The 17,146-nt window shown below is 44.5% G+C and overlaps 1 protein-coding gene across 3 annotated transcripts in view; it reads left to right on the top strand.

The window, feature by feature from the left end:
- The window catches only part of Garnl3 (GTPase activating Rap/RanGAP domain like 3), a 165,208-nt gene that overhangs the window by 20,977 nt on the left and 127,085 nt on the right, over positions 1-17,146 (top strand). The window lies entirely within an intron of this gene.

Here is a 17,146-nt window from a genome sequence, read left to right as displayed (position 1 = left end):
CATGGGGGCAGGGGTGAGGGGCCCGAGAGACCGTTTTGCTTCTGAGATGTCTTACTGCATATTTGACTATATTCATTGGGCATCTGTGCCAGCCAGGGCTTGTGTTAGGCATAATGAGCAGCATGGCCGAGTTCCTGCCTTAGGGGACTTAACAGCTCATAGGCAAATAGTCACTTACCTGTGTTGTTGCAAAGAAGAGTTCTAATGGCTAGGAAATGTGCCGTGATTCTTGAGTCAATAACAATTTAGGAAATATTTCTGTATATGCCTGCAGCATCCTGTTACATAAGCAAAGATATCTTCTTTACCCTTCAATATCAAGTTGCATGTGGAATGAATATATATATATATCTCAGAAGAACTCCTCATGCTATGTGTAAAGTAGCTAACACATCGGTGGACTCTCACGTGCCTGGTTGCCCTGTGTGTTCCTGTATGCCCCTGAGCCAGGCATTTGTCACAGGCTGTGATATTGTTGGATGAAGACTGAATGAAGGTGTTAGAGGGAAAAGGAGCTTAGCTCTCCACAAGAATCAATGACATTGAGGTACAGTGATGTGATTGGCTTTAAGACAGAGGAAATGCTTGGTCCATTCAACACATAGTTATCAGATTTGCTGTAGCAGTGATTTGGGGAAGTCAAGAACAGGTGGGAGGGTATGGATTCGAATCACCCAGGTAGCCTGTGAAACAGCTTCTAGAGACTCTGTGGATCTGGAGAGGACAAAAGGGGTCCCTTTCAGGTACCCACCTGCAAGAAATTAACAGCATATCCAAGGAGCTAGAGAAGAAGCAGTGGAAAGTGTTAGTGGGGAAGCGAGTGCTGGAGATGGTATGGGAGGAGGTGGACGTGTCAGGCAGGACACGGGTATCCAGGAAGGTGTGTTCCAGCCGTGTTGACAGGTGATAAATCAGCCACCATCAGCCTGGCCTACGTAGGGCAGTCACTCCTGGAGAAGCTACAGAAGTCTCCACTGTCCCTCCAAAGTTTTGATGTCTAGAATTGGTCACAAGCTCCAGATGATTCTCATCTGTGGTCAGCTTCGAGGACAGTTGTAACCACCGTGGATGAAATATGCACAGATCAGTCCCGAAACCCATGTGTGCCCAGCTGAGGGATCTGAACACCCTGCTAAGTAGTTGGAACCCTTGATGGCTTTGAGGATCTCTGAGGAAATACGAAAGGCAAATGCAGAGAGGAAGTCCTGCTTGCCGGTCCCTAGCGCATCCGGAGGGAAGTGGTGTGAGCCGCCACTGCCATTCAAAGCCAGCCCCACACGTAAGGGGCCTCTTAGGTGATGGAGAATTCATCATCACCTTGATTGAAATGGAACTTTAAAGATGTACTTTAATATTCAGTTCACCCGGGGCTGCAGCTGCCTACAGTGGCCAAAGGGATAGGGCTCCTACCCTGCATTGCTCTGTAGGACAGGAATTTGGCTGCAGAAACAGCCCGGGTGAGTTTGTTAGCAAGCAGAGCCGGAGAGGCTTCTTTCATAGACTACAAGTTTCACAGTATCACGTAGTAAAGTATGAAGGGGCGGGGCAAAGCTGCTGGAGAGTCAGAAAACCAGCTGAGGTAGCCATCCAAACCGGTGTCCTCTGCAGCCCTATTCGCTCCTACGTTAAGGGGCGGGGCCTAGCCAGGGAGGAGGAAAGGGAGTGCTTGCAGCCACTGGGTGGGCTAGCGGGGTGGCTGGCCTCCCTTTGGGAAGGATCACTTTAAGCACCTGGGTCCTGGGGGAGCTGCAGAGTGACGCCTCCTGGGTTGAGAGCCTTCACTGGCAGTCAGTCCTCCATTGCCACATAGGAATGGGTGGATCAGGACTGCACTAGGGACATACTAGACTCAAAAGTGATTCTACTTGGAGTCCTTAGGAAAGCAGGTTAGAAAAATGTTTCTTCACGAACTACCCCATGCTGTGGGCTGCTCATTCATAGACTCATTCATTCAGCAACTCTCAGACACCTGTGTACCAGACACTTGCACGAACATTCGCCTAAATTCGTTCTCTTATTTAGTCATAAAGAAAACACCACCACAAACCAGACAGCTATCTATTGTTAACTGTGCTTTATGCACAAGGACATAGGGGACTAGGGTGGCCAAGAGACTTGTGCAGTTGTGGCTGACTGGAGATTTGATCCTGTGTGTGGTCTAGTCAGTGCCCGCCAGTTAACCTTAGTGCCTCAGGGGAAGTATTTGTGGGACATCAGTAGCCCCAGAACATTTTGGTAATACCAAGTTGTAGACAGAGATTGCTTTTTCATCTCCCAGCCATTCAGACCCAAATAATCACTCAGAAACTATATTAATTACAACACAGCTTCTTATTAACTAACTCTTACATCTTAAATTAATCCATTTCTTTTAATCTTTGTATGGGCACAAGGCTGTGACTTACTGGTGAGGGTCCAGTGGCATCTGTCTCCTTTGGCAGCTACATGGCGTCTCCCTGACTCCACCTACTCTCTATTTCATGCCTGGCTTTACTCTGCTAAGCCATTGGCCAAAGCATCTTTATTCATCAACCAATAAAAGCAACCCTATACATCCCACATCATCAAGTACTGTTCTTGACAGAGCCCACAGAGTTAACTAGGATGGTGTTGGATGCTTACTAATGTTCTCGTCCCGCAGAAGCTTCTGGAAAACTGAAAGTTTTCTGAGCATCTGTTTGTTGTGATTGAGTTCACGCTGGGTGTTAGTAACTTGGGCATTTAATGCCTTCTCAGCGGAATGAGCAGCTGGAATTTGGGGACTTTACTGGATAGATGTGGAGAGACCTTGCCAAAGGCAAGCATCATAAGACTCCCTGGGTGATAGAATACCCTGAGCAGTCTGGTTTGGATAGCAGTAGAGTGGTAGACTGTGGGCCTGGACAAGTTGACAGAAGCCAAGCTACCAAGGGACCCTGGGCCTGGACTCACTGAGTGGGGCAGAAACTGTTCAAATTTGCTTCCAAGAAGATAATGACTTGAGGGCAACTAGGTTTAGGTAGGATGGGTCTAGTGGCAGGGTAGGTGTTCTGAGGGGTGCAGGAACGATGGGCGTGAGTTCCAAATGTTTTGGAGGAATGTTAGGATGGACCTGAATATGTGTGGGGAGGCAAGGAGGTGAGCTTCAGGGTTCTGACTCTGGCATCAGGGTAGTTTTGGATCTTGTCACCAATAAGGGAGCCCTAAGACCTAAGACGTGACAACACAAAGCCTGTCTAAACTGAGAACCAAACTAAGAGCATGAGGCAAATGCTGTCAGGGCTGAAGAGGCTTTCCCCTGCATATGTAGGCATAGGGCCTCCTTAGAAAAGACTCGAGGAGTGTGAAATGGACTTGAAAAGCTATAGGACCTCCTTTCTCTTCTCTGTCTTCAGTATATTTATAACTGGGCCGAGGTGTGTGTGGGTTCCAGGAGGCACGGTCAGCATGGGCAAGCACAGACGGGAGGAGCAATTTTCCTGGTGAGCTTAGCTGTCAAGAAGTGGCAGGAAGTGTAGAAAGTCAGGGTGGGGACTCGCCGTGAGATGCTGAGTTCTGGGGGCATTTTGAGGCTCCATGAGCCTTGAGGCAAGTGACTGAGGTGTGCGCGTGGGAACAAATCCCAGCCCATGTGTGTTTCACGAGGAAGTGGAAGTAAAAGATGGACTGAAGAATCCTGTCAGCTGTCAGTCACAGAATCCCAGCTCAGCGTGGGCCCGGAGGGAGGGTGGAAAGCTGGTGACAGCCGTGGGTCTGGCTTCTGGCATGGCGAGACCCAAAGTCGCCATTGCTGTTGTCAGGATGGTTTTTCTTTTCTCTCCCACCCCCTGCCTTCCGCCCTCCATCCCCAGCTCCACCTCATTTACGTGCAGGTTTTACCTGCTCCGTGCCATGTGGTCCCAGGCAGCCCAGACTGTCTTTGTGAAGACTCTGGGGAGGGCTCCAGTTCTCCAGCCTGGGTCACAGGCTCTTTCTGGCCTTCCAGGGAGTGTCCCTTATCGAGGACCAATGCGATAGTCCTTACCTTGGTGAGCAGAGCAGCCTCAGAGAAGAAAAGGAGCGGCCAGGAGGCAAGAGGACTCGATGCAGCTGAGTCATAAAAGCCGTGGTTGAAGAGAGTGGTATGGCTCACCACAAAGATGACCGGGGAGGTTTTATCAGAACCATAGATCACGGCATCTGTTTATTGAGAATTCCTCGTGGTAGGAGCCAGAAATCTGGGTGGAGGTGATAAATGCAACAGAAGCCTTGGTGGTGAGAGGCGGTTGGCTGTGCTGATCAAGGAGCCATGGCACAGCTCTGAGAGCAGGGCACACTGGGGATGCAGGAGGCACAGCTTTCTGGGGTGTTCTTTGCTTCTCAGATCTATGACTAGGGGCTGGGGATTTAGCTCAGTGCTAGAGCCCTCGCCCTGGGTTCAGTCCTCAGCTTTGGGGGGGGGGGGGAAGAAACTAACAAAGTAATTAGACTAGGAGATAAAATTTCTTCACAGGGGTGTCATAGCTCAGTCTATATATAGGGGAAAGCAGGGGAGATGTCAGAAAGAGGGCCATTCTGGACCGTGTTCCCTAAAAGGATGGCAGTCAGGAAGGAAGGAGTTTCAGTTTGGACTCCCTTCCATCATCTTCCGGTTCTTGTTTGTCGGGTAGTCTTCCCCCTGCAATAACGGTGTGCGGTGTGCGTTTGAAAAGTCTGTAGCTTAGACTCAGTTCTCTGCCAGACTTGATGATGGTTTACTTTTTATCTTTTTGATGGAGGTGGGTCATCTTTCTATCTGTTGTTTCATTGGTTAAGTAATAAAGAAACTGCCTTGGCCCCTTTAATAGGACAGAAAATTAGGTAGGCGGAGTAAACAGAGAGAATGCTGGGAGAAAGAAGCCGAGTAAGGAGTCGCCATGATTCTCCCACTCCAGACAGACGCAGGTTAAGATCTTTCCTGGTAAGCCAGCTCGTGGTACTACACAGAATATTAGAAATGGGTTAGATCAATATGTAAGAGCTAGTCAATAAGAGGCTGGAACTAATGGGCCAGGCAGTGATTAAAAGAATACAGTTTCCGTGTAATTATTTCGGGGCATAAGCTAGCCATGCGGGCGGCTGGGTGCCGGGGACGCAGACCCGCCGCTCCTATTACAACAGAGTGGCACCCAACGTGCTAATGAACTCCACGTAAAACCTGAGAGGGCTTAAAAAGGACACAGAGAGAATTTAAGACAGCTTTTTGCTGTTTCTGGGTTGCGTGCCGCAAAGAAATCGTCCTGACTCAGCAGCAGGAAAAAACTGGCTGTTTTAAAATGCTGGCTTTCTGGGCTGTGCCGCCATCGCGATCTCTGTCTGGCTCCTGCGGGAGACAGAGTCTTTGAACGGGGCATTTGGAGTAAAGTGCTACAGCTTGCTTGATGGCAATGTGGACTGCTTTGTGCCTGGAACTGTGTGTGGCTCAGGGACACCAAATGGCTCTGAGGCAGGAGCAGCTCAACTCCGCCATGCTAAACTCTGCTGGTCTCAGGCAGGAACTACCGTAATTACCATAATAACAGCGCAGTTAAGGTTTAAACTGAGCTGGACACAGGTGGTACCGTATTACCCCTACATGGTGCAACTTAAGTTTTTAAGAACTGCTTAACATTTTAAGAAATGCTCCTGGAAAAAAAAAAATTACAGATTCACAATAAAACAGATTCAGACATAAAAGACCTCTATGGGTCACAGTGTAGGATGAATGTACGTAGGCTTGAGAGAGAAAAAATACATATATAGAGAGAATAAAGTTAATGCCCTTAAAAAAGGGGGATAAAGTCTTTAAAGAGACAGAGTACAGATAGTTATAGATTAAAAGAAATAAAGAAAAATAAGCCACGTAAAAATGGAAAATTCACAGAGAGTCTGGATTCTTTGTATTATTGTGTTTTCTTTAAAATTTTTGACTGTAAAGGAGCTAAGTGCAGAGAGACATTTCATTATATGGGCTGCCAAGCTAAACCAGAATGGATATAAGGGTATTATGATTTCAGAATATGGGTCTAAGGATATGATGCTTTGGAGAGGGTCTTCTTTTGTTTTCACAGAGGATAAGACTCTGTGGATTGCGTCTATCCCGATATGGTATGATAGACCACGCCCTCCTGAAAGGTTGCTGTGAACACCTTCAAAAAATTACTTCATTCAACTGCCGACTGAGATGACCCTGACACACAGGTTACACCATGAAAGATCTGAATACAGCGCCCCCATTCAGCAGGAAGCAGTTTGGAGAGAAAAAAACTGCGCCCATATTCCCAAATATTGTTTATGAATATTCTTTTACATTTAAAGGGGGATATGATATAGATATGAATAATTTGCATTGGTATAGATTTTAAGGTCAATTTTGTTATATGTATATGTATTTCTGATCTTGATTAAGGTATTGTGATTGTGTAGTTCATTTTAAAATGTAATGTATAATTAGGAAATATAGGTTGTTAATGGATAATCATCAATAATAGTCAAGCTTGTAGTCATGTTAGTTAGATTTTCTAGATATATAGAGATATATTTCAATTAGATAGGCATTCTTCATATCTTTCAAAGACTACAGAACATGGCATTTAAAATATTTTAATAACTTAGGGCTTTTCATGATAATGAGACACGTCTGCTCCTGGCAGCACCAATCTACTTCAAGAGGAAGATGGGCACCGAAGAGGCTCCTTAAGGAGTTTGATAGCCATTTGGGCAAGAAACTGCTCTTTCCTGGACTGTTGCATAAACTGGACAAAGAGAACCCACAGAAAGAGGACTGCTGAACTTGCCTAAAGGTGAGATGGTCTTTCGGGGTTCCTGACTCATGAGTCTGCGAGACATTCTGCAAGACACAGCAAAAAGTGACTGAACTGTCTTTGGAATTTCCTGCTTGACGAAAATGTCTGCTGGATACTATGGGCCTGTAGGCTGAAGATGGATGCCACAATGGTACAGAGGAACTTTGGGTGACTGTCCAGGCAGTGAGATGTCTCTGTCATTTCTAGTTTTTGGATCTCTTGTTTGCTTAGGTAATATTATATCCTTCTGGAGTCTTTCATGGAGTTGAAGAATGGATAGATAGTTATAGTTTTCCTTAGTTATGATAAGAGATAAAATAGATATAAATATTGTAACTGTAATTCTTGCTTGATAACCATTTTGTTATATGTAATCTTACTATGTTAAAGTGAAAGCCATTTTTTGTTTAAATAGAAAAAGGGGAAATGATGGAGGTGGGTCATCTTTCTATCTGTTGTTTCATTGGTTAAGTAATAAAGAAACTGCCTTGGCCCCTTTAATAGGACAGAAAATTAGGTAGGCGGAGTAAACAGAGAGAATGCTGGGAGAAAGAAGCCGAGTAAGGAGTCGCCATGATTCTCCCACTCCAGACAGACGCAGGTTAAGATCTTTCCTGGTAAGCCAGCTCGTGGTACTACACAGAATATTAGAAATGGGTTAGATCAATATGTAAGAGCTAGCCAATAACAGACTGGAACTAATGGGCCAGGCAGTGATTAAAAGAATACAGTTTCCGTGTAATTATTTCGGGGCATAAGCTAGCCATGCGGGCGGCTGGGTGCCGGGGACGCAGCCCTGCCGCTCCTATTTCAACATCTTTTGAGGGAAATTGCCATGTATTTGAAAGTTTGTCACCAAGACATACTGCTGAGCACTATTTTATGGAGGCATTAAAAAAATAGCTTCAAAGGCGCTGAAACCCAGTGCACTTGTGTCACTTTTTTGTTTACAATTAGGGACATTCTAATCCCTTTCTTTTAATGTTTTTATGAGAAAGGGGGATATAGGAGATGGCTCTAATCCTGAGGATCTCACCAGAGAGTGGCAGTCCTGCTACAGAGTCGGGAGAGTCTAACTGTGCGACGGTGTGTTTGCGGCTGCTCAGACGTCCTCTGAACTGCGTCCAGTAGTTGTGGGGCATGTCAGGCAGCGGTGTTAGTGTGGTGAGTTTATTAGATTTAAACCCTACCCATTCCAGGAAGAGCCTGGGCAGCTCCCATGACCCCTCAATGACCCCATTATTTTGGATCTGCTGCTGCTTGGGGGGCTTAGACTTTATTTCACCTCTTGATTCCATTTGAAAAACCCACCTGAGTCTTCTAGAGGCGGGTATGGAGGCGCGTCTGTCTCCTGTGGGAGCTTGATAGTCATGAGGGGACAGTTCCCCTGGCCACCACCACAACCATCTGTCCCTCTGCACAGGCCTCTCACTGACAGAGCTGTTCACGAGTCTGGACTTGAGGGAAAGCAGAGGAGCCTGGTCAGATGTAGAACTTGGCCTATTTTGCCAGCAAAACACTGCCAATAAGGAAGTTTTTGTTTTATATCCATCTGCCCGACTCCTGCCACTCCTTCTGACTGCAGCCAAGGAGCAGAGGAAGGCTCCGTTTTGGAGCCTGCTTTCTCCGCCACAGTGCAGGTCTGTGCTAAGGCTAAGGTGGAAGAACAGACACTGCAGGTGCTGCAGGGGCCGCAGGAGATGCCACTGAGTCATCACTAGCAGTAAAGAGCCAGGGCCATCTAAGTGGAGCATGCTAGGTAAAACAGGACACGTTCCTTCGGTGGAGTAAGAACACAGGAGCCATACTTGACTAGGAAAACCACCAGGGTATACTATGCAGAAACTGCAACAAGGGCATGGATAGGGTTGTGTGCACTTATGACTTGCTTTCCATGGGTCACTCGTTCCAGGACACTTGGCCTCCTGCAGATGCAATTCCTTGCATTGTATAGACAGTTTGCTCGTAACTCACGCATCTCCTGCTCATCACATCGTCCTGACACCACTCGTACACCTATGTGAGGCTGTGTAAACATGCACTGTGCTGTGCTGCTTCGGGAATGAGGAGAGGAGAGGGGGGCTGCATGCGTGCAGTGTGGAGCTAAGAGAATGGAGGGAGGGCTGTAGATATTCTCAGTCCACAGATGTGAAGCTGTAAGTGCAGGAACCTGGTTGTAGTATGCTGCTCTTTGTGTTAGAGAAGGAAAGAGTGGCCTGGCAGATGACTTAGCAGGTGGAGCACTTGCCCCACAAATGTAGGTCAGATGCAGATGGTTTGTCTATAATCCCTGTACTCATGAAGTGGAGACATGCAATCCCTGGTGCAGACTTGGTAAGCTAGCCAAATCCATGAGCTCTGGGTTCAATTGAGAGACCTTGCTTCAATATATAATACGGAGAGTGATTAAAGAAGATACTGATGCATCTTTGACCTCCACAGGTGTGCCCACATGTGTGCATACACTCACACACATGTGAACATGTACACACACCATACGTGCACACACATGCAGAATTAGAGGTAGGAGGATCGACAGAATTGCTCAGTGAGTAAAATGTTTGCTGTGCTAGCCTAGCAGCACATGGATTCCATCCTCACGACCCATGTAAAGATGACAAGTTTCTTCTCGCCTGCACATGCTGTCCCCCCAACATACCAAACACACACCGATAGTAAATTCAAAGGAGGCAAAAGAAGGTGGATCTGTACTTCTCTTTGAGAATGTGTGCATCAGAATGTCTGGTAAAAAGACGAGAAGCCGCCCTTGTTGCTGTGGGCAGGGCAAGGAGGGGCAGGAAAAGGGGGTTGTTCCACTTGCGCCCTTGTGTTGCTGAGTTTTGAAGCAGGTGCACACACTGTCTCTGAAGAAGGAAATCCAGATACACAGATATATCACACGGTTTTGAAAAGTTGATGTTGTGGAGGGGAACGCGGTGCCTGGTGACTCTAGCTAGATGCTGGTAGGAAAGGCGAGACCCTAAATAGCAGGACAGAAGGTGGCAGTCTGGTCCATGAGATCTGGAGAGAGTCTGGTCTGGGTGTTATGTTTGGGGGACGGTTAGGGTATGTATGGAACTGTGTTCAGTGTGGAAAGTTACAGTTTGCAGGTAGAAAGATCTAAGTTGGGGATTTGCTGTGAGGAGTTCTGTTAATATGGAGATGATGTCTGCAGGCTCAGGAGCAGTGAAGCGCCCAGGGAGGGAGGCGGCCTGAGCTGGACGGGGAAGGTAATCACTGACATTGACGTGGAGGAGTTAAGGGTGTTGCTAAATGAAACACATGAAGAGGACTCATTTGTTGCTGCTTCGTGTGACCTAAAAACAGGCAAGAAGATGGCCTCGCTCTCTGTGGGGACAGCCTGGCCCCTTTCTGGATGCCCAGTGCTCAGAAGTATTTCTGTAGCCCCTGCAGGAATAACCGCCAAAAGCTACCATTTCTCCCTAAGGAGGTTACCCACGGCTAAGAATGGTGTTACCTTTGACTGGAAAATGTCATTCTTTCCCGATTTATACTCCATAAGGACCAGAAACTCATTTGGGATGTTCAACTCAAAATACAGAACCAGAACACCATAAGGACGCAGTGTAAATGCTGATCGCATACTAGTGTACTTTTTAAACATCAGCGGCCCGGCCCAAATCCACCTCACCACGCTCATTTCTGTAAGCCCCGCTTTGACCTTAGAAAGCAGCCAGCTTTCTCTTGTCCCTTGGAGTAATGCATGTTCTTAATTCTGATGCTTCGTCTCCTCTATTTCTGGGTGTCCAGTTTTTCTGGTCACTCTGAAGAACAGCCTCCCTTCTCAAACACCCTTTGCCTTCCCTGATGTCTGGACTTCCCGCAGCGAATGTTGGCTTCCTCCTCCATTTTCCTCTCCGGCTGCTGCATGCTCTGGTGCGTGGCACTTGATAAGGGGCACAGACGCATTTATTCCTCTTTTTATTGTGCTCAAATCAGACACCATCATAAGTACTTTCATGTGCCCTCTTCTTGTTCCACCAAGCAGGAAGTACTGTGATCAGCATCTGTTTGGATTAGCTCATTGATCAGATCCTGTTGTCATGACTGAGGCCCATGAAGGGGCTATTTCTTGTCAGAAGTCAAGAAGACTTCTCTAAATGTATAGATATTCGTTCATCTAAGTTTTGTTTCCTAGTTCTCTACTTTCTTTACATGACCAAATTTTTCATTAAACTATAATTTGTATGAATAAAGTACAAGAATTTTAAGGAGAGCCGTTGGGTGAATATTGATGGTTGCAGGTGATGGAGTTTTTAGTGTTATGTCCGTCAGTCTCGGTTGCATTACCTGCTCAGGAAAGCCACCAATCTCAACACTAACTTGGTCATGAAATGACATTTGGTCATTGTGATAGCTCTCATTACCTTTTTGTTGTTCAGTCATACTACAGGCCTTGTATTAATTTAATTGAAATAAATCTGAATTTTCTTTTAGATTAGCCCAAGACATTTTTTCAATTTTCATATCTGACTCAGAAACAAATTTCTTACATACACTACGTAACTCGGCTCACCTCAGTCACTTGTGAGTCATTAGTAGAGGGGTTATCTCTCTAGGCTTGACCCTAGAAAGGGCTCTGAAGTGGTCTGTGTTTGTCCTGTGTCACCCTTGGTCACTTCTGCAGTTAACTGACCTCCTCTTCGGTGTTATTCCCAACCTCCAGGACATGGCAACTCTCAGGCATACAGAAGACTTTGCAATAGAAATGACCTTAACTTGTTTTGTATTGTCCCAAAGGGCTAGCTGTCTTGCATGCATGCATGCATACATTGACACATCCATCTATTGTTCAGAAAACCCTACTAAGGGCTAACTCTGTGCCAGGCATTTATTATGTCATGTGCTAAGGATTTTCAGCCTTGAACAGAAGCAACAGGGTTAAATTCTTATGGAGAGACAGACAGGTATTAAATCCCTCTGTAATCTCTAGCCTAGGGGAAAGGGGTATGGAGAAGGTGACATTCAGCGAGGACGTTCTAGGTAAGGCATGAAGAAACTCAGCAAGTTGAAGAAAAAGGGAGAAAAGCTGTGTGGCTGAAGGGCTGGAGGGAGAGGGGAGCAGAGCCAGACTAGACAGGTGGCCGGGGGTGTAAGTGATGGCGAGGAAGTTTAGGGAAAATGAAAGGGTGTCGATGTAGGACCAGCTGGCGGAAATTAAGCAGCAATGGATTGCAACTTGATATAGAGAAAACCTGTTTAACAGGAAGAAAGGAGACCCGTGGGGCATAGTGTGGGTGAAGAGAGCTTTTTGAAGTAGTTGGTAAAGGACACTCAGTCACAGATACTGGGCTGGACACCAGATGCTCGGTCAGTCTCTGTACCTGGGAGTTTCTGGAATTCTTCCCCCACCCCAGGGAAGGAGACAGAGATGAGGTGGTTTCTGGGATTATGTAGAGGAAATGCCTTGTGCTGGCATCCAGTGAGTGAGAAAGGAGCCTGACTGTTTCACAGGCTGGCTGTAATAGCATTGTGGATGGAGTGTATTTTTGTTAAAATTGCAGGTACATAGATCCCACTCCTGAAGCTGCATATCAAGGAGTTGGCAGTGAGAACTGGGCATTTCTATATTTAGGTGAAAATACTCTTAGAGCAAACTTTAAAACTGCAGGGAAAGAATAAGACTGCGTGACATCATGGTGGCAGAGCATTTTATATGTCAGAAAAATTAAGACCATATGGAAGAGATTGAAAGTATCTACGTTCACATTTGAGGATTTTTCGGCCTGATCATTACCAGGAACAGAAGTAAAACCACTGTCTGGAAGATTTTTGTAATTCATTCACCAAGAAGTGGTTCGTATTCAAAAGATATAAAGCCCTACAGAGTGATTAGGAAAAGACCGTAACAAATAAGCAAGGTGTGGGGTAAAAGATGTGAAATAGGAGCTCAGGAAAGAGAACAGTGGCCAGTAAGGTTAGGAAGAATGTCCTCAGATAACCTGGGGAAGCAAATTAGAACCACACCTCCTTGAGACAGCGTTGCCTACCCTTCACACTGGCAGCCCAAGTGCTGGCTAGGATATGGAACAAGTATAGCCTGTGAGCTTCTCAGAGGAGAGAGGAGGGGGAAAGGAATTTGTCACTTGGCAGGAAAAGTAACAGTGTTACCTGACCTGACCCCACAGTTCCACTCCTGGATGCATAACTGAGGGATCACTTGTCCCTGTTATCAAGGGTGTGTGTTACAACACTGTTTAAATGTTAGAAGCAAGACCAGCAAAGAGCAGGACTGAGCCAGTGACCTGGGCCAGAGCAGGCCTGGGACAGTGAACTCCATGGGAGCAGGAGCATATCCAGACCAGGGACATTTGCAGAGGCAGGACTGAGCCAGCGACCTGGGCTGGAGCAGACCTGAGACAGCGAACTCCACAGGAGCAGGTACAGGGGAGCAACTGCTAAGCAAGTAGGCCAGAACCAGAGACCACTGCTAGTCTAGGCGTGAATCAGGGCCTTTGGAGGGAGTAGACCTGAGCCAGGACCCCTGTGGGTCTGGGTGTGAGTCTGGGACCTCTAAGGGAATAGGCCTGAACCAGGACCTCTGCAGAACCAGGTGTCTGTCTGGGACCTCCAAGGGTAGACAGGAACCAGAAACCTCTGTGGTCCGGGCCTAAGTCTGGGACCTCTAAGGGAGTAGGCCTGAACCAGAGACCTTTGCAGGACCACCCCAAGCCAGGGACCTCTGCAAGAGTGAATCCAGACCAGGGACATTTACAGAAAGAGGTCTGAGCCAGCAAACTCCAAGGGAAACTAGAACCATGGCACTGACTGTACCACGAGTAACAACCACATGACCCTTGAATCCACTGGCACCTAGAAGATTAATCACCAGAGTCACAGACAGCCACAACCACACCAATTAGAGGAAAAGATGAGTAGACAAGGTAAGAACACATGCAACACCACAAAAAGGAACATGACACCAGTAAAACCTAAAGACCACACAACAGCAAGACTTGAACAACCAAATATAGATGAAGCAGAAGAAAATGACCTAAAAAATAACTTCAGGAGAATGTTTGATATTCTTAAAGAGGAAATGAGAAATTCCCTCAAAGAAATGAAGGAAAAGACAAACAAAAAAATTGAAAGACATCAGCAAATCCCTTAAAGAAAACCAAGAAAAAGCAACCAAACATATGAAAGAAACTATTCAAGACTTGGAAACTGAAATAGAGACAATAAAGAAAACACAAACCTAGGGAATTATAGAAACAGAAATCATGAGAAAACAATCAGGAACCACAAATGCAAACATAAACAGCAGAATACAGGAGATGGAAGAGAGAATCTCAAGTGCTGAAGATACAATAGAGGAAATAGACTCATTCATCAAAGAAAATATTAAATCTAACAAAAGCATAACACAAAATATCCAGGAAATATGGGCCACAATGAAAAGACCAAACCTAAGAATAATAGATATAGAAGGAGAAGAAGTTGAACTCAAAAGCACAGAAAATATATTTAACAAAATCATAGAGGAAAACTTTCCCAACCTAAAGAAAGATATGCCTATGAAGATACAAGAAGCATACAGAACACCAAATAGGCTAGATAAAAAAAAGTCCCCTCACCACATAATAAAACACTAAACATACAGAATAGAGAAAGAATATTAAGAGCTGCAAACGAAAAAGGCCAAATAATATATAAAGGTATAAAGGCAAACCTATCAAAAAATTCACCTGACTTCTCATTGGAGACAATGAAAGCCAGAAGGTCATGGTCAGGCATTACGCAGACATTAAGAGACCATGGATGCCAGCCCAGACTACTATACCCAGCGAAACTTTCAATCACCATAGATGGACTAAACAAGATATTCCATGATAAAACCTGATTTAACCAATACCTAGCTACAAACCCAGCCCTACACAAGGTATTAGAAGGAAAACTCCAACCCAAGGAAGTTGGCTATATCAACAAAAACACAGACAATTGATGATATCACAGCAGCAAATCCCAAAGAAGGGAAGAACACACAAATTAATATCACCAACAATGAAAACTAAATTAACAGGAGATAGCAATCACTGGTCATTAATATCCTTTAATATAAATGGACTCAACTCACCTATAAAAAGACACAGGCTAACAGATTGGATATGAAAACAGAATCCATCCTTCTTCTGCATACAAGAAACATACCTCAACCTCAAAGACAGACATCATCTCAGAGTAAAGGGTTAGGAAAAAAACGTTCCAATCAAATGGACCTAAGAAACAAGTGGGTGTAGCTATCCTAATACCTAACAAAATAGACTTCAAGCTAAAAATCAGTCAAAAGAGATAAAGAAGGACATTTCATATTTGTCATAGGAAAAATCCATCAAGAGGAAATCTCAATACTGAACATCTATGCCCCAAATACAAGGGCACCCTCATACATAAAAGAAACACTTCTAAAGCTTAAATCATACATTAAACCCCACACACTAATAGTGGGAGACTTCAACACTCCACTCTCACCACTGGACAGGTCAGTCAGACAAAACATTAACAGAGAAATAAGAGAACTAACAGATGTTATGACTCAAATGGACTTAACAGACATCTATAGAATATTCCATCCAAACAGAAAAGAATAAACCTTCTTCTCAAAAATTGACCACATACTCGGTAACAAAACAAACCTCAACAAAGACAAAAAAATTGGAATAACCCAGTGTACCTTATCAGATCACCATGGTATAAAACTAAAAGTCAACAGCAATATTTTTTTTTTCTAGACAGGGTTTTTCTGTAGCTTTGGTGCCTGTCCCGGAACTAGCTCTTGTAGACCAGGCTGGCCTCGAACTCCCAGAGATCCGCCTGTCTCTGCCTCCCAAGTGCTGGGATTAAAGGCGTGCGCCACCACTGCCCGGAAACAGCAATATTAATAACAGAAAACCCACAAACACATGGAAATTAAACAATGCTCACCTGAATCATCAATCAGTCAAAGAAGAAATTAAAGACTTCCTAAAATGCAATGAAAATGACCACACAACATACCTAAATTTATTGGACACCACGAAAGCAGTGTAAAGAGGAGAGTTCATAGCACTAAACGCCTACATAAAGAAGCTGGAAAAGGGGCTGGAGAGATGGCTCAGAGGTTAAGAGCATTGTCTGCTCTTCCAAAGGTCCTGAGTTCAATTCCCAGCAACCACATGGTGGCTCACAACCATCTGTAATGAGGTCTGGTGCCCTCTTCTGGCCTGCAGGCATATACACAGACAGAATATTGTATACATAATAAATAAATATTAAAAAATTAAATAAAAATGCTTTTTTTTAAAAAAAAAAGAAGCTGGAAAAGTCCCACACTCGTGAATTAATAGAACATTTGAAAACTTTAGGACAAAAAGAAGCAAACTCATCCAAGAGAAATAGACTGCAGGAAATAATCAAATTGAGAGCTGAAATCAACAAAAAAGAAACAGAAAACAATACAAGGAATCAATGAGACAAAGAGTTGGTTCTTCGAGAAAATTAACAAAGTAGACAAATCTTTATATAATCTAACCAAAAGGCAGAGAGAGAATATCCAAATTAACAAAATCAGAAATGAGAAGGGGGAACATAACAAGAGACACAGAGGAAATTCAGAGAATCATCAGGTCATATTTCAAAAACCTTTACTCCACAAAATTGAAAAACTAAAAGGAAATGGACAACTTTCTGGATAAATATTACCAAAATTAAGTCAAGACCAGATAAGCAAATTAAACAGACCTATAACTGCTGAAGAAATAGAAACAGTCATCAAAAGTCTCCCAACCAAAAAAAGCCCAGGAGCAGATGGTTTCAGCTCAGGATTCTACAAGATTTTCAAAGAAGAACTAATACCAATACTCCTCAAATTTTTCCACACAATAGAAACAGAGGGAACATTACCAAACTCTTTTTATGAGGCTACAATCACCCTGATATCCAAACCACATAAAGACATTACTAAGAAAGAGAATTACAGACCAGTCTGACTCATGAACATTAATGCAAAAATACTAAATAAAATACTGGCAAATCAAATCCAAGAACACATCAGAATCATTCACCATGATCAAGTCGGCTTCATCCCAGAGATGCAGAGATGGTTCAACATGAACATCTGTCAACGTAATCCACCATATAAACAAACTGAAAAATGAAAATCACATGATCATCTCATTAGATGCCGAAAAGCTTTCGACAGAATACAATATCCCTTCATGATAAAGGTCTTGAAGAGAGCAGGGATACAAAGAACATACCTAAACATAATAAAGGCAATGTACAACAAGCCAACAGCCAACATCAAACTAAATGGACAGAAACTCCCAGCGATTCCACTGAACTCAGGAAGAAGACAAGGTTGT

The sequence above is a fragment of the Chionomys nivalis genome, chromosome 22, assembly GCF_950005125.1.
Source record: "Chionomys nivalis chromosome 22, mChiNiv1.1, whole genome shotgun sequence".
Lineage (NCBI taxonomy): Eukaryota > Metazoa > Chordata > Mammalia > Rodentia > Cricetidae > Chionomys > Chionomys nivalis.
This window is presented reverse-complemented; position numbering and strand designations above follow the sequence as displayed.